The sequence below is a fragment of the Eptesicus fuscus genome, chromosome 20 (assembly GCF_027574615.1).
Source record: "Eptesicus fuscus isolate TK198812 chromosome 20, DD_ASM_mEF_20220401, whole genome shotgun sequence".
NCBI classification, from domain to species: domain Eukaryota; kingdom Metazoa; phylum Chordata; class Mammalia; order Chiroptera; family Vespertilionidae; genus Eptesicus; species Eptesicus fuscus.
In genome coordinates, this window is record NC_072492.1 from 23,724,098 (window position 1) to 23,749,995 (window position 25,898).

The following is a 25,898-nucleotide window of genomic DNA, read 5'->3' on the forward strand; positions in this document are numbered from 1 at the left end:
CTGGGTCTTGAGAATGTTAGCAGAGGCTCAGTAAAATGGAAATACCGTAAACTTTGGAGAGAGAGAGAATTCTGTCCAAATCTCCATTCTACTGCTGACGAATGGGCTGCCTTTGGCTAAGTTATCAACCCTCTTTGGGTCTATAATTTATCATTAATAAAAAGAAAAATTTCTTGTTTTTATTAGAGAAGCTTTTATGAATTAAATGATATGTACAATGCAAGTGAAGATTCATTCACTAAAAAAAAATAGAGAACAATTGTAAATAAGAGCTACAGTGGCTTAGGAAATATGCTAGATAGTTACACAAGACAGATGAGAATGCTATCATGCTGGCCTTAAAGATTCAGGGTAAATAAAGGTGAGCTAATAAAAGTTATAGGGGCCATGGCAGAGATATGCACGGGAGAAAGGAGGAAATTTTATCTGTGGTGAATATGGAGAATGTCATATAGAGTTGCTTCAGAGCTGGGGTTTTAAAAATATTGTAGGCAGGGGAACAAGGTGAATGAGGGCAAAGAGGAAATTAGTCCGTGCAAGTCTGTAGCAAAAGGTAGGGGGATTACCTAGTGAGGTTCCCTCCCCCATGACAGAGATAAAGACTTCATCCTACAGGTAACAGCATGATTCCAGAGAGGAGTATATTTTATTTATGTCCTAAAAGATAACTAAGAACTAGCCATTTCTGGAAGTATACTGAACTAGATGTCTGGAGAAGCCCTCCTAGATTCGGGCAAATTAAAATCATAGGTTAACTATGAAAACATCCATTAAATGAATCACCGACATTGCGGGGAAGATCAGAAACAAGAAACATCTTAAGATATTAGTTCTAAGACCAGCACCTGTGTCTGGAGCATTTGTTAATCAATGAAAGCTCAGGGCAGGAGACAATCCCTGGAACTACCACCCAGTAGGAGCTCAGATCCAAGATGCCACAATAAAGCCAGGCATAGCCAGAAGTATGCAAAAGTGCCACCTCTTTTGTGTGTGTGAATAATAACTAAAAAAAAAAAAAATGTCCTGCAATGGGAAACTTGCCTGTAATTGGCCTTGATACTAGATGAAGGCAAAAAATTAAGTAAAAAAAAAAAAAAAAATGTCCTGCAATGGGAAACTTGCCTGTAATTGGCCTTGATACTAGATGAAGGCAAAAAATTAAGTCTAACAAAAAAGATATCCTCCTAAGGTTTCTCATGGGCCCTCATTGGCTTTACAGTCAGAATTCACAGGGGCTACATGACTCCAAAAGCTAGGAGCCCCCAACCACTTGGAAAAAGTAATTGAAGTGCTCTGTGGGGGGATATGCATTAAAGTCGAACCCACAATATCCTGCATAGATTTGACCTCACTGTCCAAAAAATCACAAAGCACTCGAGGAAACTAGCCAACATACCTGAGTTAGCAAACACAATGGCAGGATATTAGCTCCTGAGAGCAGATCATGGGGTAAAAAAAAAAAAATCTTGGGTACAGATAGTACACTGCAGGGCTGAGGTAGAGAGAATAAGGGCAGAGAAGGATTAAGAAGGTATTATTGAGGATGCCATTGTGGGCGACAGGGTCTTGATTCTTCTCAGATTTCTTGAGAAAGCTATAAAACACCTCCCAACTTTATCTTCCTGAAGGATGGAGGGATAGTTATACCCATGGCCTGAGATGAGAGTTGCTCTCAGGGGCACTGACTCTGCTGCACTCACCGGCAGTGCCCGCGCTCCAGCCCAGCATCGTGGCAGAAGGAAACATCTGGGTGAAAGAGATGAAGGGGTTCGAAGCACAGATTGGCAGTTACAAAATAGTCACAGGGATGTGGAGTGCAGCTTAGGAAACAGAGTGGATGGTATTGTAATAGCTATGTATGGTGCCAGATGGGTACTGGAAATAGTGAGGGAACATTTTATAAAGTATATGATTGTCTGACTACTATGCTGTACATGCTGTACACCTGAAACCAATACAAATGATACTGAATGTAAACTGTAATTGAAAAAAATAAGAGTCCAGTAGGCGTGGCTCAGTGGTTGAACATCGAATTATGAACCAGGAGGTCACGGTTTGATTCTGGTCAGGGCACGTGCCTGGGTTGCAGGATCGATCCCCAGTTTTCCGGGCAGAGGATATGGCATGAGCAAAATTCCTGGAACAGAAATGTTTTTATTATGTTAAAGACCAGCAGGACTCTTAATATACCTGGAGCCCAGGTGAGCAGAGCCGGTTGAGACATAAAGTGAGGTCTGAGCTCCTGCTAGAAGTCAGGCCACTTGGGCCATTGTGATCGAGAGTAAGTACTTTAGTCTTTATCCCAAAGCGATAGGTGACTTTCAGAAGCTGAGAGCAGTTATACCATTACAGATTTTCCCTTAAAACAGTCACACAAATTGATTAAGCTAGAGCAGCGATTGCTCTAATAAGGGGGCCCCCAACAGAAGAGCTCAGTTTTTTCTCCAATATAAAGATTAAGGTATTCCTATATTGGTAAGACTTAAGAAGATTCTGTTATCATCAAAACATTTTTCCCCCAAAAAACTGCTTCAGGTACCATCATTCAGCTAAGAGAATAGAAGAGCTAATTTGGCTATTTTTTTTTTAATTTTCACAACCCTCTGTATCTGTATTATATTTTCCAAAATGCAAAACTGGTTGTGATAATGTCCCTCATTTCAACTGAGGTAGCTAAAGATAGAATACACTGGCCCAGACAATCTTTTCCATAAGCTTTGCTATAATATCTCAAACTCCACCAATGAAAGATACATTTCTGCCAGTGAGTATTGTCCTTCTTCTTAAAAATCATTTTTTTATTTTTCAACTACAGTGGACATACGTTGTGATATTAGTTTCAGGTGTACACCCCAGTGATTAGACATTACACAACCTACCAAGTGATCATCCTGATAAATCTCACACCCATCTGACATCACACATAGCCGTTAGAACACTGCTGATGCTATTTCCCATGCTGCACTGCACATCCCCATGACCATTCCGCAATAATTTGTAATTATCAATTCTCTCACCTCCAATCCTACCCCCATCTGGCAGCCATCGGGAAATATTGATGAATTAGGCATAAACATGCCATAAGGCCTGCACTGTATTGCTCAGTGGCTAGAGTCCAATCACACTGCCCCACCCAACTACAGGCAAAGGTAGGGCATGTATTCAGTTGTGTGCCTAAGAAAAGTTGAGCAATCATTATGTTAACCTTTCTCAACATTTCTGAATATTAATACATCCAATGATTTATTGGATTTACACCATTTTTGACTTTCTCACATTTGCCAAGCAGCCTGGAATATATAGTTTGTGAAATTTCACAAAACAAGCCGTGCTCTTATTGCCTATAAGATCCTGATCATATTTTATTGTATTTCACTCTGTTCTATTTTTCCTATTTCACTGAACAGCTGTTTGTGACGGACGATGTTGATTTTATTTTCCACTTAAAGATGACCACGTGTAGCTCCAAAGACAATGTGCTACGCTGGTGACCCGCTGCAAAATAGGACGTGAATTTAGAGTAAAAACGTTGAGTTAAAATCCCATTATCGTTAGTGTGTCAGTCTGCGGGGCAAGGTGTTTCTTTGCACCGCAGCATCAGCATGGCCTGGCGCCTTCTGCAATACAGATAATCTATCTCTTCTGGTTTACTCAATAGAAAGATCTATATTTTTTACAAGATTCCCAGGTGATTCATGGAGACATGAAGATTTAAGAAACAGTGGGCTAGGTGATGCAGCAGCGAAAAACAACCTCAAATTCTTAGCAGTTTAGAAAAGTTTATTTCTTACTCATGCTGCCTGGTCATCCCAAGGAAGCAAGGAAGCTCAGCTCCTCAGAGACACTCAAGGACCGGGAGTAGCTATTAACTCACACATCGCCAGTTGTTGCTCCAGAGGTGAAAACAACCTACAGAAGGTCTTTCCTCAGCCTCCCGCACTACCAAATAAGTTACTGACGTCACCCCTGTTGAATACTAACTACTTTCTCTTGTCTGCATTACTAATAACTCTGATTCTTAACCTCAAGTATAACCTGTAACAAATTGTATTAAATGTTTTGTGCTTGTTGTTTCTGTGTTACTTCATTTAGGATGAAGACCATGTTGTCTTGAACATGTTTACATACTGAATACAAAGTTCATTCATTTGTGGGGCTTAATTTTTTAAAGCTAAATAACGCATTTAAATTCAGAAACACTTCCAGATTAAGGAATGTATCAATTGCTTTAAAAGAGAGCTTAATGCTAGGAAGTCCCCATTAAAATAAGTCACCATCTGGGTGAGGTCAGAATAAGGAGACCTTTCCTGAATTCAGTGAGGTTGATTGATGGGATGAGCTTCACCCATGAACTTACCACCTTTAATAGCACTTCTCATCTACAGAAAAAGGATGAAACACTGAAAGGATTGGTGGGTCCTGGCTACAAGACTGATCCTCCTAGGGGGTAAAAAAAAAAAAATGCTGCCTTTTAAATTTCCCAAATGTGAAAGTCTTGTAGCTACTTTTTGAATTTTAATTAGGTGTTTTCTACAAAGCATATAGTCTGCAAGTTAGTGGTGGTATTTAGTCATCTGCAGCCAATATCTGTGGGCTTCTAGGCCACCAAGCATAGATTCCTCTTCTCTCTCTTATGAACCATCTATACAGCCAACACATTTCTTTTTTTTAAATATATTTTTATTGATTTCAGAGAGGAAGGGAGGGAGGGAGAGAGGAAGAGAGGGAGAGAGAGAAAGAGTGAGGGAGAGAGGGAGAGAGGGAGAAAGAGAGAAATATCAGTGATGAGAGAGAATCATCCATGTGCTGCCTCCTGCACTGTCAGTCTGTTCCATGTATCTAGGCTAATAGTGATTAGTGTATGAATTTTATTAACCTAAAATTGCTGGTAGATGACTTGAATTTTCATGTACATAATCCACATTTAACTATACTTCCAAAGCCAGAAGCAATGGCTATTCCTCCCCACTCTGTATAATATATGACAGTAAGTAATGAAGAATAACACAATGCCAAAATCAATGAATTACTATAGGAAATGAAGCTTATGAGAATGTCATTAATGTTCTAAACCAGAACAAATTTAGAATCCACATTTTCAAAATGATTAGTCAATTCCCATTAAATTTTAATAGTTCCATAAGGAGTATTTAGCCCATGAATGTATACTTTATTATGGAATACTTTGCTACCAATCAAAACCACAGTTTGTAAAAATACTTGCATTTTTCATTTCTATGTTTAAAAAAGACAGAAAGAAAAGAGAAAAACAAACAAGAGAATCTTCCATTGAATCTCAGAAGGATCCTCAATATTATTTTTATTTTAATATAATTAAAGGATATCCAAGAATATAATGCAGACTTTGAATTTGTTTTTTGTGATATCTATGGGTTTGTTTCAAAGCACTTGCATTCTTTGGTATTAGGAGTGCCATTGAAATTAGTTTGTACTTGGAGTTACAATACTCTACAGTATTGTTGAACTTTGCCAAATTCATAATAGCAAATTATACCTAAAGTCTAAGAATTAAGCTACATATCTTCCCTAAAATGTGCCTGGCATTTTCACTAACTGTCACTCATCACCATGTCTTTATTTCAAACCCAGTAACATTAGTAATAGCTAATATTTGTGGAGCTTTAATTGTGTGTCAGAAACTATGAAGGATTTTACATTCATTATCTTATTTAAACTTTGTAACATAGTTATGAATAAAGTGGCTTTTTTTAAAAAAAAACTTTTATTGGTAAGCACTTTAGGATAGAAAACTAAGGCTTGGGCAGATTTAGAAACACATCCAAGGTTTTAGGCAGAAGTGGGAGAACTGAGATACTAACCAAAGCATGGGCACTCAACTACTGCATGTGCTCAAACTAATCATCTTAGTAGATTAAAATAATAATTTGTGCAATAGCTTGTCAATAGCCACATTTGTGATCTATTCCTAAATTTTTAAAAAGATTCAAGAGCCTACTTGTACTAAATTTATCTTTGTCTTGATTTTATTTTGCCATCTATATTCATCTCGCTCCACCAATTTTCTTAAAGTATTTATTTTAAATTGTATGGAGTTTTCTATAATAACTCTTTTTGGTAAACAAGGGCCAATATAAATAAATAAGAACAGATTTTAAAAAGATAACCGTTAAAACATTGGACAGTGGTATATGAAACTACTTCCAAAGGAAAGAGGGACCATTTGAATTATTTGATGTTTGTGAATACCTGAGGTCAGATTTAGGCATCATTTTTTGATGTCTGGGATGGTTAGTTGCGTATCATGTCTCCATCGGTTCTGAACTAATTGTCCCAAGACAAAAACATGAGTTATGCAACAAAAAAAGCATACTTAAAATTTATTTTGGTCCATATAATTGATATTATGGATTGAATAGAAAGGAAGGTGGCCAGTTGCTTTAACATGTTCCAGGGAGAAAACCTTGAATTATTTTCTTGCTTAGCTGTTGATCTGATATAGGTTTTGAATTAATGGATGTCTGTTTTTTAGTGTCAATTATAAAAACCTGAGCTCCTGGCTGAGAAATTTGACTGCCTTTATTTTAGAATAAAATTTTGCCTAGAGGAATAAAACCTCATCTCCCTGAAATGAAAATCATTGTTGGCTCATTGCCTGATGCACTGTATAAAGAAAAGATGTGGATGGGAAGAGGAGCACAGTGTATACAATTGAAATAAGGATATTCAGAGACAATAAATTGAAAATGTCTGGTTATCATTCCAAATGGGTCAATAAAAGTATGCCAATAGGAATGACAGAACACATAAAAACAAATCTACAGCTTCACTGGTAGACCAGAAGAGTTGTCACATCAATCAGTTAGAAATTTGGGCTTTGCCAGCATGGTTCAGTAGTTGAGAATCGACCTATGAGCTAGAAGGTCACGGTTCTATTCCTGGTCAGAGCATATGCCTGTGTTGCAGGCTTGATCCCAAGTGTGGGGCGTACAAGAGGTAGCTGATCAATGATTCTCTCTCATCATCGATGTTTCTATCTCCCTCTCCCTTCTCCTCTGAAATCAACACACATATTTAAAAAGAAAATTTGGGGGGAGTTAAAGAGCAAATGGAATAACAATAGGATTCAGTAGGATTAAGGAAGGAGACAGAGGAGGATGCCTTTAAGGGGAATAGCGGTTTTCCCCAGAAATTCTCAGGAACAGGTTCTCAAAAATACCCTAGAGCAAAAGAGAAGAGGGGGCTGTGAGCAGTCAACCAGGTAATTATCATATTTCATCAATTCTTAGTTTCACAATTTGTTCATATGTTAAACTTTATTTAGTAATTTAAAAGCGTTTATCATGCAATGTCATACATTAATTGACAGCAATTTTTCTTTGTAGTTGTTCATGAAATAATGATATACTTCACCTCTAATGATGTTTTGTGTGCTGTGAAATACAGTATGTGAAGGGACTACAGCCCAGCTCAGACAGCAGACCAGCAACTTCCAGTATTTCCTACCAGACTAAATCTAGGTATAAAGTGGGGTTTTTCTTATTTGTTTTGTTTTGTTTATTTGTTTCTGGGATGTCATAAAGATTGATTTCTAGATTGGCAATTGTGGGCAGAAAGGGCAGTAGTGTTTGGAGATAATTTACATCTATCTATATATAAAAGCCTAAGTGACCTGCCTACCAGCCGACTGGTCTGGTAGCTATGATGTGCAATGACCACCTAGGGGCAGACGCTCAAGGCACAGGCATGGACACATGGAACAGACTGATGAATCTCAGAGGGAAGGAGGGAGAGTAGGAAGAGAGTAACCAAAGACCTTATATGCATACTAGAGGCCTAGTGCTTGGATTTCTGCACCAGTGGGGGCCCTCTGCCTGGCCTGCGGGCACCGGGCTGAAACTGGCTCTCCGATATCCCCTGAGGGGTCCCGGATCGCAAGAGGGTGCAGGCCAGGCCAAGGGAACCCACTGGTGCAGAAATCCATGCACCGGGCCTCTAGTCTATAATAAAGAACAAAAAGTATTGAAAATAACAATATAGTGTAAAACCCTACTCCTGAGATAAACCTCTACTCTCCTTTCCCTTTTAGAACTATCATTCAGGTATGCAGGAAAATGTAAAAGATGTATTTTGATATAGAAACCCTTTAATTATTGCTCCCTATAAACTCAGAAATTATCAAAAATATTCTCTAATGAAAAATAATTATAAAATTCTGCAAAAATTAATATGTAGATAAGAGTGCTAAGCAGAAAAACAGTATTTATAGGTAAGTGTAAATAATTACCTGTATGAGAGCTATGAGCATTAGTGTACTTGTTAAGAAGAGATTTGTAGAAACAGGCAGGCAAATGTACAATAATCTAAAAAAACATTCCAGGAGGCTTTATCAAAATAAGATTTGGGAAGAGGAAGTGAGCAAGTAAAAATGTTTGAAGGAGATTGTGCTATTTGGAAGATAATTATTGATAACAATCATATTATTTTAAAATATTTTTTCTCACGCTGATAGAAAATGTATTTGTACACAATTTTTAAAAACTCTGTAAATGTAACCACATAAATATTAGAAATAGGATGAATTACCCTCACAAATGCTTTGGCACAACTATTAAAAAAAAAAAGATCCCAACCCAGCTTTGGGCTGAAAAACAATAATGATAAGGTATTATTATTAATTTTAAAGTATGATCAAATGTGCATAACTCGTTATTTTTGCCCATTAACCTATGACACATCCTCCAAAAGCTGGTTCATACCCCATATTTCTCAGGAATCTTAGAATTTAATTATTCAATTTAATTCTCATTTATTGTGCCCTTAGCACTTTTATGATTGATTGGGGTTGTTTAAGTGTATATTTCCCAAATGTTCACATGGGCCAGCATTTTCCTATTCTCTTATACTCTCTCATGTACCTGATCTACCCATCCCCACACAAAGTCAGTTTCTTTGTCTTTCTGTCCATTTGCATGTCCAGAATGCCTTGGTCAGGTGCCTGTTCACAGGAGGAATGCAATCAATATTTCTTCCAAGTGACTAATACTTGCCAGGTTTTGTGGTTGTTCTATTTCATCGGGGTTTAAATCCCATAGTAGGTATATTTTCTTTGGGCTGAGGCTGCAGCAGAACAGATGGCCTATGTCTGCACATTGATCTCTCTTGAAATGGCAGAGTGGAACATTTTAGTGGTAGAAAAAAGTTGTTTAGAAGCCTCTGAACTGACCCCTTTCTGTACCAAATTGACATTTTGTGCAGCTAGTTTTATCTTTGCTTAAACTAGTATTGATCAAACTATCAAAGACTGTGTTATAGTTTGAACAGCTGTTCGCGAAGCACCACCAAAAATACGGGTTTGCATTGAAGTCTTTAAATCAATCCACATCTTGTTGGTTATCACAGAGTGTAGGTGGTAGGAGCCATGATTAATATTTTTTCAATCTTATTTACCAAAAGAAAAACTATAAAGGTATTGGAGCACTCGACTTTTTTGTCATTCAGTGTTCAGTTTAATTATACCTGCTACCATTTATTTCTGCCCTTCGAACTGTTCCTCCACAGAAATAGTTTTCTAAAAACCTTGTTTAGATGAAGGATCAGAATTGGGGAAATGCTTTTCAAAAGACTTTTGATAGAATCTAATACTGATTTAGTGTCGGGGTTCTTGTCCCAGCATTAAGAAGGGTTCAGCAATCTGGAGAAAGGCTGTGCGTAGATTAAGTAGGAGTCCAAAGACAAAAGATAGTTTTGAAAGGCATTGAAGGTCAGAGGAGCTTCAGGACCCTGTGCTTTTTATAAACATAATTTGTCCTAACTCGAGGTGGAGATAATATACTTCAAAGGGTAGGGTACAGAAGCATTGTCAGACTGGGTAATAGCCTACAGCTGTTCAGGTGTTTGGCCAACAGGAGGCAATAACGTGTAGATTGAGATGCCCTGAGCTGTCTGGCAGCAAACATCCTATTCAGGTTTGGGGGAAGTGCCCTCTAGCCACTCCAACAGGTAATTACATATGAGACTCAGCCCTTATAGAGCCCCCAAGTTTCATCAACCTTTTGATAAAACTCTTGTAATTATGACATGCTGGAATTAGCTCCCAGCAATTTAGCATGATCACAGAAAAAAAACATAGAAATAAAAAAAAAATTATGAGAGAATCTGTATGACACTGTGAAACAGCTTAAAATGGGCTGTGTTTGCCCTAGCTGGTTTGGTTCAGTGAATAGTGTTGGCCTGTGGACTGAAGGGTCCCAGGTTTGATTCCTGTCAAGGGCACATGCCTGGGTTGTGGGCTCAATCCCCAGTAAGGGACCTGCAGGAGGCAACCGATCAATGATTCTCTCTCATCATTGATGTTTCTATCTCTCTCTCTCCCTCTCCCTTCCTCTCTGAAACCAATAAAAATATATTTTTAAAAACCTGTGTATTAAAAAAATGGGCTGTGTTACAAGGGGGGTGATTAAATTATTACATGAGAAAAATTAGAACTTGGGTTTTTGGAGTCGGGACATTTTTTTAAGCTCACTGCTGAGAAATATGTGAGGTTTTAGCAGAGATTTGGGAAGCTTTTATGCTCCTGTTTTTCAGGTAAGCCAGGAAAGACTAGCTTTGAGCTGAAAATAGGGCACGGCAAGAGAGTAGTATTAATTACAGCTATACCCTCCAGAGAACACCCCTATAAAGCTACAGATAGAAAGGCTGAAACAAATTCCACAGATTTGCAAAATTCCTTACTTACTATACAGAAGCACTCTCAGCATAAATCAAGCTTTGGAGTAAAAACTACAACAAGCATGTTCTTGATCTTACATGATTACTATGGGATTATCAATTTGAAAATATTTGTTCCATATATGTTTATGTTTATAATCACTTGCCATCAAAACCTCTTAATTGCTGGTGACACAACAGTAGGTTATTAAGGAAAGGTTGAAGGGGTTAAAGCTCCCACATCCATTTCTGAATCTGCTTCTCCAAGCTTCAAGTAGACGTAGTTATGCTCAGACCTTCCTTAATCCTAGCTATTTGATGATTAAGAAGTCCCACATTTTACCCTCTGCCCCCTTTACTACTAATGTACAGCTGCTTCCCCCACACACTTTCTGCTGAGTTTGAAATTTCCAGACTGGACCATTATTAATCAGTCACACTTTCCACAACTTAGTTTTCCACATGTAGACAAAATGCCTCATTCTGGAGAGGAAATACTAAGTGAGATGGGGACCTGAAGTATAGTTGGGGCAGGAGGTCAGGATGGGTTGAAGGGGGACATGGAGAAGGTAGACAGAATTTATATTGCCAAGTTGAAATCTGCAAATGCGAGAGCATTTTATAAATTTTGTTTCCCCACGATTGAGAGTTGCTAAGGTCATTGAGTGGATGAGATAGGGATGATAAATGTCACTGTATGAGGTCTGTCAAACAGAACAAAGAATTATCCAATTTCTTTGACTTTCAAGTGTCCTACTAGACATGCAGAAAAAGTTTACTTGCATCTACAATCTAATTCTATTTCATATAAACACAAATGGTTTCTCCACCGTTTTACTATACAATGACCTTTGCAATAAAGCAATGAAAGTGTAAGTCAAATGATCAGTTTCAACCCTTTAACAGAATCTGTCCCCATATTTCAGAAATACTACATACCACTGGTAGTGATAATGAAATTTTTATTTGTTTTACAAATATAATATACAACTATCAGTCTGTATTTGTAGATGCCATATTATTGGTGAATCTACATAGACATGTTTGTACCTCTATTTCATGGTGACTTCTAATATAGCGCTCCTCAAGCTTTTGCCTTTTGAAATACATTTAATTAGCCCTAGCTGATTTGGTTCAGTGGATAGAGCATTGGCCTGTGAACTGAAGGGTCCCGGGTTCGATTCTGGTCAAGGGAACATGCCTGGGTTGCAGGCTTGATCCCCAATAGGGAGTGTGCAGGAAGCAGCCTGTCAATGATTCTCTCTCATTATTGATGTTTCTCTCTCTCTCCCTTCCTCTCTGAAATCAATAAAAATATTTTTTAAAAGTCTTAAAAAAAGAAATACATTTAATTATATATTACTTTCTTTTTATCCTTTGTGATTTTAATTAAGGCATTAAGATTATATTTGAAATTAAATGTACATATAAATTATATTGTTTATGGATTTAATTAAAGATAGTAAAGATGGCTTTACTATAAATATGAGTTATAAGGGAAAGACATTACACAGGATAAGGTTGAAAATAAATGGTCTTGGAATATGTGAAGAGCCTGAGGAAGGTCATCAGGAAAGCAGATATTAAGAGGCTCACAGGACATAATTCACTTGTTCACTGACAGAGCAGGCACCAAGTCAAGTGCAGATATAATATTCTGATAGAAGCAAGGGGCAAACGGATGCATAGATTGATTCAGGAATTCATTCAGGCATTTAATAAATACTAGAGACTGCAGAACCACAGACAGTGCTGAAGCAATGAGCCTCAATCCCTGATTTCAGGCAGTTCTGGTAGGAGATACAGATATAAATAATTACAATACAGTGAGGTAAGTTCAACTATAGAAAGGAGCACAGTGGAGAGGATCTAACCTGGTATAGAAGGAAGGTGACCTGGAGAAGGCTTCTCAGAGGGGATGGGCTGGTCGGAACTTAACTCGCTTGTAGGATTTAGCAAGCCTTGAGATGCTGAGAGGGAGTATTGAGAACATGTACAAGCTCTCAATCCCAGGAAAAGAACAAGTTCACCAGTTACCAATGACAGGGAAAGTCACAGACAACATGGAAGATAGCAAAGCTGATCAGTATGCTGACAACCGGGAATACAAATCCAAACATCTGTGCCCATGGCATCATGGTATTTGGGGTTATGGAGGAACACACAGCACAGTCAGGCGCTGGATGAAGCAACACTTGACTTGCATAGAGAAGAAATAAAGCAAGATCAGCTTCAGTGGTGAACATTGGTCCCCGTATCCAGCAGGAATCCTAGGCAGACAGTGCCGGGCATTTTGCCTACATGCACCTTTCTCCTGCTTTACTAGAAGGATCTCCACTCTCTCCCTTGGCATCTGAAATACTGAAAGCTGGGGATTAGCCGGAGGGCCATTGGCATACAGGCTTTAAACAAAGGAACACTTACTGAGCTTGTAACAGGGAAAGCTATTCCCAAACCAGGTGATAAGCACAGCACAGGCTGTATGAGCTCTTTTTCTCTTGATAAGAAAGTTTTTCTGGCTCAAGAACCATATTAAGGTGGCCAAGTAGGGGTCACGCAAGGACTGCATGCATGGGAGTGCATTTCCCAAGGAGGGGAGGCTTTTGATCACTGGGAAGAAAAGTATAGAGAAGAAACAAGAAAAAGTACATAAGATACACTGTGGAAAATCTCAATCAGCAACTATGAGTCAGGAGAGAAAGTCGAGTCTGGGTCTTTCGGGATCTTAGTAATTATGTAAAATAATTATGTAATATTTTTATAGAATAGAATAGACATGTATGTTTTTAAATATGTTTTCATTGTGTGTTTTGTTTGTTTGTTTGTTTTTTTAGAGAAATTAAGAGGGAGAGAGAACCATCAATGAGAAAGAAACATCTATCTGCTGCCTCCATCACGCCCCCCACTGGAGATGGAGCCCATGTGCTCTGACTGGGAATCGAACCGGTGACCTCTTTTCTTGCATGGGATGATGCTCAGTCCCACTGTGCTATATTGGCCGGCAAAAAATAGATTTTTTTTGGAGAAAATTTTTAGGTAGGTCTCACTGGTGGCTATGAGGAGGAAGGTGTTGAGGCAGATATGAGAGGAGACAAGATATGGTGAATGCACTACTGTATGGAGGAGGAAGAAGAATGCACTACTGTATGGAGGACTATGGGTGAGGAAAGGACATTGTTTCAGACATACATAGAGTGATGTGGTTGAAATATACCACTACAGGCGCATCCACAGAAGCTCTGCACTGATTGATCTGAGTTGGCTGCCAGGTATTGGTATTTTTTCTAAGCTCCCCAGGTAATTATAGTTCCTAATAAAGACTCAGAAGCACTGAATTAGATAACCACTTAGAAGAATAAATCAACAGGACTTGACAGATTAGAGGTTAGAGGGAAAGACAAAGTAGACTTCTACAATTGTGGCAGGGTCCTACTTTGGGAAAATCTGCAAATGTTGATGCTATTACTTGAACTAGAGGGGGTGAGAAATTGAATAGCTTGAGATGAGAGAATAACGCATTCCAAATAAGCATACTGAGGATGAGGTGCCTGTGGTATATTTGAATGTTGATGGGCAGCAAGCAAGTGAATGTGACGCTTCCAAACTTTGCAAGTTCATTTAAAATACTTTGGAAATACTTAGGGAAAGATATACAACGTGAAGATAGAACTTTTAGAGTGATTAGTGTCTTGACCTTTGGGAAGAAGTTAAAAAGTATGACAATGCATATTATTCTTCAGAGACAGTACATAGAATGAGAAGGGCAGAGGACCAATGATGGAAACCTATACAGTATCAGCATTTCAGGGATGAATAGCGGGGGAAAAAAAAGAGCCAATTGAAGTGGCCCGAAAGGATGCTGAGGAGATTTAATAAGAACTACTTAATGTGGAGTCATGAAAACCAAGGAAGAAGGCCTTTTAGAGATAATGTCAGATACAGCAAAGTAATGAACTAATATCAGAGCTGAAAATTGTCAGTTGGTTTTAGAATAGGAGGGCCATTAGTAATGACCTTTCTGAGGAAGCAGGTCGAGGATTGAAAGAGTGATGAGCATTAGGAAGAGCGATCACCAACTTTTCCTCTGGAAAATCTGGATAAGGAAATCAATAAGGGTCTGACGGTGTTATTGAAGCTAGAGAAGTGCAATATGGTGTGTTTGGAATAGGAGACACAAGTGGCTGTCTTCCTGAAAAGTGATGGAGGTGGAGAGAAGGATGAGGCAGGTTCTTTGGGTCAGAGGGACAATAATTTTGAAAGGTTATAAAAAATAGCAAATAGAGCAGTGGTTCTCAACCTTTCTAATGCCGCGACCCTTTAATACAGTTCCTCATGTTGTGGTGACCCCCCAACCATAAAATTGTTTTCGTTGCTACTTCATAACTGTAATTTTGCTACTGTTAATGAATCGTAATGTAAATATCTGTGTTTTCTGATGGTCCTACCCTGTAGCTGAAAGAATAACCCTATGATTTTGGTAGCCCATGACAAAATTATGTGCTTATCCTTTTCACCATGTGGCCCTGTTCCTTTGCCTTATTGTCAGTCTGTGCATATCTTCCTTAAAATTCAGACTCTCAACTTGCTTTTTTTAATTTATTTTTTTATTAATCTCAGTCTGTGCATTTCTTCCAGGTTGAGAACCACTAGCAGGGTCGCCTAAGACCATCGGAAAAAACAGATATTTACGTTACGATTCATAACAGTAGCAAAATTACAGTTATGAAGTAGCAACGAAAATAATTTTATGGTTGGGGGTCACCACAACATGAGGAACTGTATTAAAGGGTCGCGGCATTAGAAAGGTTGAGAACTACTGAAATAGAGCCTTAGTTGGTTTGGCTCAGTGGATAGAGTGTCAGCCTGCAGACCAAAGAGTCCCGGGTTCGATTCTGATCAAGGGCACATACCCCAGTTGCAGGCTCCTTCCCGGCCTGGGCCCTGGTCAGGGTGCATGCAAGAGGCAACTAATCAATGTGTTTCACATTGATGTTTCTGTCTTTCCCTCTTTCTTCCACTCTCTCTAAAAATCAATGGAAAAATATCGTAGGATGAGAATTAAAAAAATAAAAGCAGTTGAGAGTCTGAATTTACAGGAAAAAATGCACAGACTGACAGTAAGGCAAAGGAACAGGGCCACATGGTGAAAAGGATAAGCACATAATTTTGTCATGGGCTACCAAAATCATAGGATTTTTTTTTCAGCTATAGAGGGCAGAAGTAGTTAAATAACTAGGGCAAGATTGGGTAGAGGGAGAATAAAAATTGCACCTTAACTGGAAACGCAGTCTAAAAATCCACCCTGTCTTTAAAATATGCTTACACATAGATATTACAATTATTACATTTATTTTTAATATTTTAGAATTTGCACACAGCTGATATTTGAAGACCTAAGGTACAGTTACTATTCCTGTCTAACTCTAAAATTTATATTCTTTCCACTCTCCCATATCCATTTCAGGGTAAGAAGGTTTCATGGGTGCTCTAGTGAGCATTATTATGTAATCCCAATCAGGAATAGGAAAGATGCCAAAATTATAGAGTAACTAAAAAAGCCTTCACATCTAAAAATAAAAGAATGTCCAAAAACGTCCATAGCACTATTCTTGGAACTTCTTGGTTCCACTTTCTGTGAAATCATTCATATTTCCCTATACATTTTCTCCCAATAGATACCATCACCCGTAAACCATTATCTCAATGTTGACAGAGTAATGGGCCTATTGATTTTGAGTGGTACTCACTGTAAAACAGGCTTATCTGGGTACCTGCCACTGCAGTTCTAGGTTAACAGATTTTCTGTCCTACTTTTAGACATCAGACATCAATAGAGCACATCAGGATTGTTAATAATATTTGTCTCACCCACTAGCTGTTGAAACTTGGGCAAGGAATGCAACCTCTGTGAGGCTCTAATTTTTTTTTAAAACCAATGTGTTCATCTTTAGTTGATCCCATCCACTAAAAAAATGCAACAGATCTATAAATTATTGTGAAGTGTTACAATGATAGATGGCCTCTGAGAGGGTAGACAAAAAACATAAAAGCTACTGGGTATTTGATTTAGCCAGTATTTCTAAATGGTCTTTGTTGTTGTTCTAAGAGATAGTTGATAAGTCTGTCTTATCTGATAAATACAATATGTATTTTTTAGTTACCAAAGGATCCATACTAGTTCAGGCTGTCCTCTTTGGTTAGTTGATTGGTTTATTTGTTCTTCGGTTTATGCATTCATTCAACAGAGATTATTCTATTTCTCCGATATTAGATTATTCTGTTTCTCAGGTGTTTAGGGGAAATAAAACTATAGGGATTTTTCTTTCATGCAAGAAAGCGTTATTAAAAGAATTTCATATACACGAGACTTATATTGCAGTGTAGAAAGTAATAAACACCTTAAGACTAGTATAGGCACAGTGATGCAGATGTTTTTTAAATTAACACCAACTTATTATGTACTATTATGATTCAGACATCGTTTCTTAGTCCTTGCTATTCATGGTCTAGTCCACACATCTGCAGCCGTGACTGTCACTAACAAATATAGAATTTCAGGCTCAACTTTAGTCATATTAAATTAGAACTAATATTTTAAAATAGTCCTGAGGTTATCAGTGTATACTGGGATTGTAGCCCCCAGGATTTCTGTTTCAATAGGTTTGCAATGGAGTCCTGGATCTTCATTGAAACAAAATTATTCTCGTGTGAGTTTCTATGGCATTTAGCTTGAGAACCACTCGTTTGGGTGTTGGGGATGCAAAGATGGATAGGACAGAAACCCTGTCTTTTAAAATCTTACTGGAGCCTCTATAATTTCTGATTGGGTTCAACTAAATTTCTCTTCTTCTTTATAGTGGTTTCTAGCAGCAATAACTTAAAAGCCTACACAGTGGATCAGAATCACATGAACGTCAAATTGAGATTCATCCTTCTTCTCAAAAACTTTCAGCAGACTGATAAATAAACCACCAAATATAGGCTAAATCACATTTAGTATAGCTTCAGAGAGAGTTTTATTTCATGACAAAGCCATTCTTTAAAAGTTGGCAATTTCTATAAGATATATGTGTCAACTCCATCAACCATGCTATTTGATTAACTGGAACACCCAAATCGCCTGTCACACCAGAGAACACAAGCTTATATACTTCCATATGTGCTCTATTAGGGATTAAGTTGTGATGCTTGTCTTTAAAGTATTTGGTAAATGTTCTCATCTTTAGTTTGTATCTTAAAATACTGCGTTTTACAATACGTCTTTATTTGAAAAATAATTATCTATACTTTACAAATTTGATTTGATAAATTGTAACTGATGGTTTTAGACCATAGTCATTAAAATTACTCCATAGATTAAAGCCACAAACTTCCAATATCATTAATCCACCATAGTCCAGGATATAAATGAATTGAATACATTCTCAAATATAAATTGCAAAACTAATTAATATTGGGAGTTGTTTGGGATGAACATGAATCATTTAGCTGAGTGGCAATATATATTTTGTTGAGAAATTGCATAACTTATTTGTGCAGACAAAATTTCCCCTAGGAAGTCTTGCTTCTTCATTCTCAAGAACATCCTTTTCCTCCTTGCCTCACTCAGCCCTATTTGTATAATATTACCAGTTCTCAAACAGATCCAGAAAAATGGGTAGGTCAACTGGACAGTAGCCTAAACAATTAATAAACAAACACTGTATATTTTTTTTTTAAAAAGAAACTTCCAGAAATAAATAGATCTGATAACCTTAAACACTGTGTGTTTAAAAAACACACAAAAAAACCTTCCTGAAATAAGTCAGTAGATCTGATAACCTAAGAAATTAATTACATAAAAATAGTACCTGGTAAATAAAACACTTTACCTGGGGAATAAGGCACTCTTATGGTCCAGGCTGACCAGGATTCCCTAAAACAAACAAGTAATAAAAAAACAATACCTGCCTGTGATGAGTACACAATAAGCAGTTACCCACCCCCACCTCAGGCCTTCAGCACACTATTGTCTGTGCCCATGGGCTTTGCATGTATGCATGTCAGTTCTTTAGTTATTCTTTTCCTGTCTCTCCCAACCCCCTCTCCTCTGAGATCTATTAGTCTGCTCCATGCATCCACGCCATGAATTCTTAATATCATTGATGTAGGTAAGTCCTCCCAAACTCTGTACTCAAGTCAAGCTTTATTTTCTTCAAAAGTGGCCTTTCCCTAAAGTAATACCACATTGGTAGATAATTCAATTAAAAACAAAACAAAAAACTTTAGAAAGCAGTAATGTTGGTCATTCTGCATCATAACGTTCTTATGATCTGTTCAGCAAATAGCACTTTCTAATGAGCTCAGTTGCCTCAAAGATAAAAGTATGTGAAGGTAGCTCAGATGATAAAGTATGAAGTGTGTAGCACTAATCATAATGGCTTAATTAGCTGTTAATGTGGATTTTATGTTCATTAGAATTTAATAGTAACTGAATAGTTAAGTGTTCAGTTAGTCAGCGTTTTTCCAACATGATATATCTGGTGAGGAGCTATCCCTTTCAAATTCAGAACTTGCTGAGAGAATTGATGTCAGCGCAAATTAGACCCGAAAGAGAAAACACCCATCCCTCAAGCCCACATTTCATGCCAAGTGATAGCAGGTGGTGAAGTCAGACAGAGCATGAATAACACACCCTTTATTTATGGCCAGTCCTATTTATGACCAGAAGATAGCAGCTGCCATCTGGCATAATTCTTGGAGGGCGTTGAAAGGTCGTGGTGACCAAGTATTGATTTAATGTTACCTTGTGACTTGGAGACAGGTAACGTTTATTGAGCTATAACTATATGTCTGGTGCTCTCTCAGGGGCTCTCACATATGCTATCTTTAAAAAACAATCTTAACACAAATTCTCCTTTTACCTCCGTTCGGTAGATCAACAGACTAAAGCTTGGAGAAGATCAGAAGTTCTTCCTTCCAAAGAGTTGAAGACACATATTAGTTGATTATGACACCTTCCTCTCTTTAGGTGTCAGTGTAGAGGAAACTGCTTAAAATGCACTCGTTTCCAGAAGGCCTATGAATATCGAGGAGGTCCGTGGGAGGTCTCTGTGGTGCACTTGGAGTTAGGTGAGCTGAGATGAAGATGCAGCTCCTCAAATTCCAAGTGCAGTCTCACAATCTGCTAATATTTTAGTTCTGAAAAGCAATCTGTTAAACCAACACACATTACCGTTTATCTATAGCTCGGTTTATAAAACCTAAAGTGAGATATTGGCAAAGCAGAACCTGATCAATAATGGAAGAATAGGATGATGAACAAACTCTAAACCATTCACTAAGGAAGAGTTTTATAAGATCCATGTGTCTTCCACTATTTGAAAGAATTAGATGTTTTTTATATGTCACAAGAAGACCATGGGAATAATGAGAGGAGAATACATGGTTAGAAATGTCTGAAATATAATATGCTTCCCCGGGTGGCAGGAAGTGTCTTAAAGATATCCAAGAGAAGGTTGAATAAATGCTTCAATTAATGTGGAAGGAAGCAACGTATTGATTGAGTTATATAACTTTTTAAACCATGACACTCTATTCCCATGGTCAGCAAACTGCGGCTCGGGAGCCACATGTGGCTCTTTGGCCCCTTGAGTGTGGCTCTTCCACAAAATACCACGTCTTTGGCGAGTCTATTTTGAAGAAGTGGTGTTAGAAGAAGTTTAAGTTTAAAAAATTTGGCTCTCAAAAGAAATTTCAATCGTACTGTTGATATTTGGCTCTGTTGACCAATGAGTTTGCCAACCACTGCACTATTCTGGTAAATTTCTTCAAGTTTTATAAAGCTTACAATAGGGTAAGGTTTTAAAACCTCAAGAGTAGGAGAACTTGAATGGCTCAGTTCAAGTTGACACCATGCACTAGAGATGGCTTCAGAGGTAAATGCCAAATACGAAGATTTATAAAGTCTAAAGGTTGTGCATCAAGGATCATGGGGCCATAGTTCCCAGTCAGGGCACATACCCAGGATGCCTGGCCCAAGGGTGTTCTCTCTCTCTCTCTCTCTCTCTCTCTCTCTCTCTCTCTCTCTCTCTCTCTCTCTCTCTTACACTCTCTCTAAAATCAATGAAAGAAAAACCCTAAAAAACATATCCTTGGGTGAGGATTAAAAAGAAAGCATTGCTAACGATTGCTGTGGCCTACTTCTCATATTCTCATTTGGCATTTTGCCCAGGTTTGCACAAATCACTAGTAATGCCCAAAACAATTCATGAATATAGAAAAAAATGGGGGAAAGTACCAAAAAAGGAAAAATAAACTCAAGGGGGAAAAAATAACATCAGTTTTTAATTACTGGGCCACTAATGAAAACAGTGAATCAAATAAGCAGTTTGTTCTCAGAGTGTTATCATGCAAAACACAATAAACGTAAAAGTTCCTCAAATAACACTTCACAGCAAGTGGAGGAAAATGTCCTATAACAGTCCTTGGAAGAAGAAATGCATTAGTATTTTGCTTTATTATTCCTGGTTGCAGGTTCCAATCTAATCTCCATAGAAATGGAATCCCAATTGGGCCTCAGAGATATCTTACAAGCACACTGTAATCCCAATTTAAGAGAGAAATTCAAGTGAACTGAAATTCAGTGTACTCTCCTGGGAACAGTTAGGCTGAACTACTTAGGAGGGACCAAATTCAAGTTCCTAATAGTGGCCTGGATGAATTCTAAAATAAACAAAAAAAGAGCTAGTATTGGAATATGAAGAAAAATTGCTCTTTCTATCTCAATCTTTCTCTCTTTCTCCTTCTTTCCTCACTATTTCTACCCTATCAGTCTGTTCATTTATCTTTTTTTTTCTTTCTTTTCACAAATATGAAATGATTGTGAAGATGTAAAAGGCAAAAATGTCCCCAAACTACACAAAGATTTGGACTTCTTGAGAAACAATGAATACCTGCTTAACCACAACTCTAATACACACACTGTCCCTAAGATATCCATGGACACACAGTTTTATTTTTATTTCAACAAACAGTAGGTCCTTTATGACTGTCAAGAATAACCCTTTTTAAAATTTTGGTAACTTTTATTCTAAAGTGCAACAAGATTTTTAAACTCATGTAATTGTATTTGGACTCACTGTTTGATTTGACAGTTCCCTCTTTCCTGTGTTTTGGAAATTGTCTGTTTTCCATTTCAAAAACATCTTGGAGTCAATTTTTTTTTCTCTACACAAGTCTGGAGACAGTAATCCAATCAACCTGAGTAGCCATATTATTTTAGTGATTTTTTTGAAAATATATCTGTGTACTAAGAATGATTTTTATAACTTGTCTTTAGCACTTTTGGAGTCAAATAGAGTGGGTTTAAGTGATGACTCTGCTACTTTCTAGGCAGGTTATTTGTAAAGCTAGCAGCCTGGTTTCTTCAACTTTGGAATAATTTGATGGTGAAGATGAAATGCTATAATGTAAGGGAAGCACCTAGAACAGACAACCCTTTGAATGGCCCTCCATCTCAGCATCCCTCTTCTGTGACACCAGCTCTGAAGACACATAGGAGATTCCTCAGGGCCCATATCTGTACTACCTAAAATTCTCGTATGGCGCTAATGGATCTGTGTCTTTGATCAGGGACAATCAGATAATCATCATCATCATTATCATCATTATCATCATCATCATCATTATCCAAACACTGAGGCTAACTACTTGAGCAATCATAGTTTTTCAGGTGTTTTCATTCTAATTTGTAAAACAAGGAGACAGCGCTCGGTGTTTTGCTTCATTTTATTTTTTTAACATTAAACATTCTATGATGCTAAATCCTTGAAACTTATTGTTCATCCACTAAGCATAGGGCTAAGAAATATTTAAGTTTCTTCTCTGGTTCTTATATGTTTAAATGAAGCCTTATATAGACACAACATCTGTTTTCATTTTTATAGACGTCTTGTTTATCATCATAATTTGAATGTTTTGTTGGCTCCCCTATTTGGTGTATTTTTTATTTTTTTTTATTTTGCAGATGAAATTAGGTTTTTCAAAAGGCTTTTTTTTCAACAGCCATTTCTATAAATTATTGTTTTTTTAGTAGACTTATTCAGAGCAGATACAAAAGATATTTTCTATTACTAACACCTTACAATAGTTACAGAAAACACAGGAAAATACAGAAAGTTATTATAGAAAATGGAGTAAAGAATAAAGTAACTATGAATAAAAGATAGATTGATGCCACTTGGAAAAGAGAATCTTTAGAATGCTACTCATGTTTGAAAGTTTAAAGACATCAGGGCTAAGAATCAATAACATGATGCTGAAACATAGAGTCTGTATATTTTTAACTAGTGGTTTAGTGGGTAAAACCATTTGCCCACTGAGGGATTCTAAGAAATCATTATTTTCCTTTGTCTGTATAAAAAAATCACACATATATTTTATCTACCTCTTTTTCCCTAGATTTGGCCCAACGTGATTCATTTTTATCCCAACATCACTCACTCACACATACCTTATAGTCCACCTTTGAAATTAAACCTCAAAAAACAAACAAACAACTCAACCTCAATAGTAGAGCCCTCTTTGTAGCTAATTTGGAATAATGTGATGCCACCACTATAACTGTTGGTTAATTTTACTCAATACCCTTGTCTCATTTATTAGGCACTTACTGTAAACGAGGCACTTTATATACGGCATGTCCCCCAAAATTGTATATGCACTTGGAATGATAATAAAGTCAGTGCTTATTAACATGCAGTTCATTTTCAAAATTTGAAAGAATCTACAGAAATGATTTTATTTTTTGTCAATGTCTGTTTTCAAACTGATAACTGTTCTGGTCCAGGCACTGCTGTTAACGTGAAGCTGTGGAATCACAAACAGCAAGAACCATTGTGTTCAGTATATGTGTGCCCTCAATTTGTCAACTGTTGCCAGTTTTTTACTGTAAACTTTATCATTTATGTATCCCCATTAAGAAAAAAAAAAGTCTAGTAGCACTTTAGGATACATTTTCTTTGTTCAGAGCTTATTCTGGCTCCCCCCATTATTTCAAATCAGTTAAGCCTGAAAAGGAGTGAAAATTCAGTGAATTATCAGCTCTTATAGTATGAATACATTTTGGGGGGGACACCCTATCAGTGGTCGGCAAACTCTTTAGTCAACAGAGCCAAATATCCACAGTACGATTGAAATTTCTTTTGAGAGCCAAATTTTTAAAACTTAAACTTCTTCTAACCCCACTTCTTCAAAATAGACTCACCCAGGCCGTGGTATTTTGTGGAAGAGCCACACTCAAGGGGCCAAAGAGCCGCATGTGGCTTGCGAGCCACAGTTTGCCGACCACTGCCCTAGCTCATTCAACCATGGAAGTAAAATTTGTTTAAAAAAAAGAACACATTTCAGATGTAGTTAGATTAGCGAGTCTCTACATTAGCGAGTCTGCAGGTCAACTTGCTCACTTGTTAAAAGGAGGACAGTCAGGCCAGTCACAGGTTACATTGTCAGCACATGGAAGAGCACCTGCCCCTTAGTGCCATCTCGATCATTTCCTCAAGCTTTCCGAAGACCTTCCTTACAGCAGTTTGAAAGAGCTCTCATCCTTGCTTACAACAAACGCAGAAGTCACTGCGCCAGCCTCAGACTCTCAGGGATCCCTCCTTGCCAGTAATCTCTAATTCTTTTATAAAATTGTTTGACTCCCAGATGGCTGACAGTATGTGCCATCTAATTTCTTTCTCCCTGCAGAGCTCAAGGATTCCTAATTGGGCAGAATGGGTTCATATTTTATGCATGGAGAATTTACCCATAATTATAATAAAATGTAAAGAATGTTGATGACATTCTTCTCTTCCTATCTCCACAAATCCCTTCAGTCCCTTATATTTCTGCTCAAGTTATCTTTTTGAAATGCCAATATGATCACGGCTTTGAATTTTGTCCATATCTATTAGAGTTTCAAGGATATTGATTAAGTTCCTCAGCTTAGCACAAAAGTCTATTTATAATGAAGTCCTTGCTATTACTTCGAACTTCTTTATTTTTTGCCACTTGCTTTCTTACAGGCTTCATTGCAGACTTACGTTGCTTTATGCCGTTGTGTATTTGCACATATCATCCCGTCTACTAAGAATATCCATCATTTATTTTTGTAGCATTTAACTCGCACTTAACTTTTTAGAAAGAATTCACTCCATCAAGTCTAACATGCTGCATAGCATTTTGTGTGTTCTAGTCCGTCTGCTTTTTGCACTGGGTTCAACGGAAGAATCATGTCCTTATTTATCTGCAGCTTTCCTGAGGCCCCGGGACCTTATAGGTGGAGACTATATCTCAATCATAATTTTATTCTGATAATAAGATGGAATCGGACTGGAGCTCGATTTGGGTCAGATCCTGATCTCCATCCCTCTGTATAAGACATCTCTATCTGTATGTCCCACAATACGGCTAACTCAACATGCACAAAACTGAGATTTGCTTTCCTAGTGAAGCATTATTCTCTTAATACATCCGTTCTTTTTCTAAATAGCCACAGTATCTGCTCAGTTTTCTAAGACACAAACTTTGAAATCATTCTTAATACTCCTCTACCCTCGACAGACCCTACCCCTTGCCAAACTGTCACCCTTGGTATGCCTTTAATCTCCAATTTCCAAGTCTGCCCATCTCCACTGCCACTGCTTTAGGACTAGTTTCTAGAAGCTCTGCTTGATTATCAATATTCTAAGAACTGAATTCTCTGCCGCTAGTCTTATCTTCTCCAACTGATATTTCATAGGGCAACCAGAATGCTGTTTCTCAAGTACACATTAGATTGTGCCCATGCTGCATCCCCAAAACCTTTTGATAATCTACCACTGTCTTTGGGAAAAGTTCAAATTGCTTATTGTCACTCGCAGGGACATTCACCGCTGGGACACATTTACATCAAATTCATTTTTATGAGAAAAGCTCACCTGTCCAAATTCAAATAAAGGACCAGAGGCAGAAGCATGGGAAAAACAAGACTTTTAATACATCCTTGCAAGAGCGTGTGTCTGTCCTGTTGTACAGGCGCACGTGGAGTAGCCATCACAGGCTACGTATCCCTAGGGTGCGAGAGTCCCTCCTCCAGTTCCTCCTTGCCTGAGTGCTATGGGGTTAATGGTTTTCCTCACATGCCCCCTAGGTCTTACTGTCTCCTATTGGGCCATTTAAAAAAAATGGGCTGAGGCCTTTTCTAG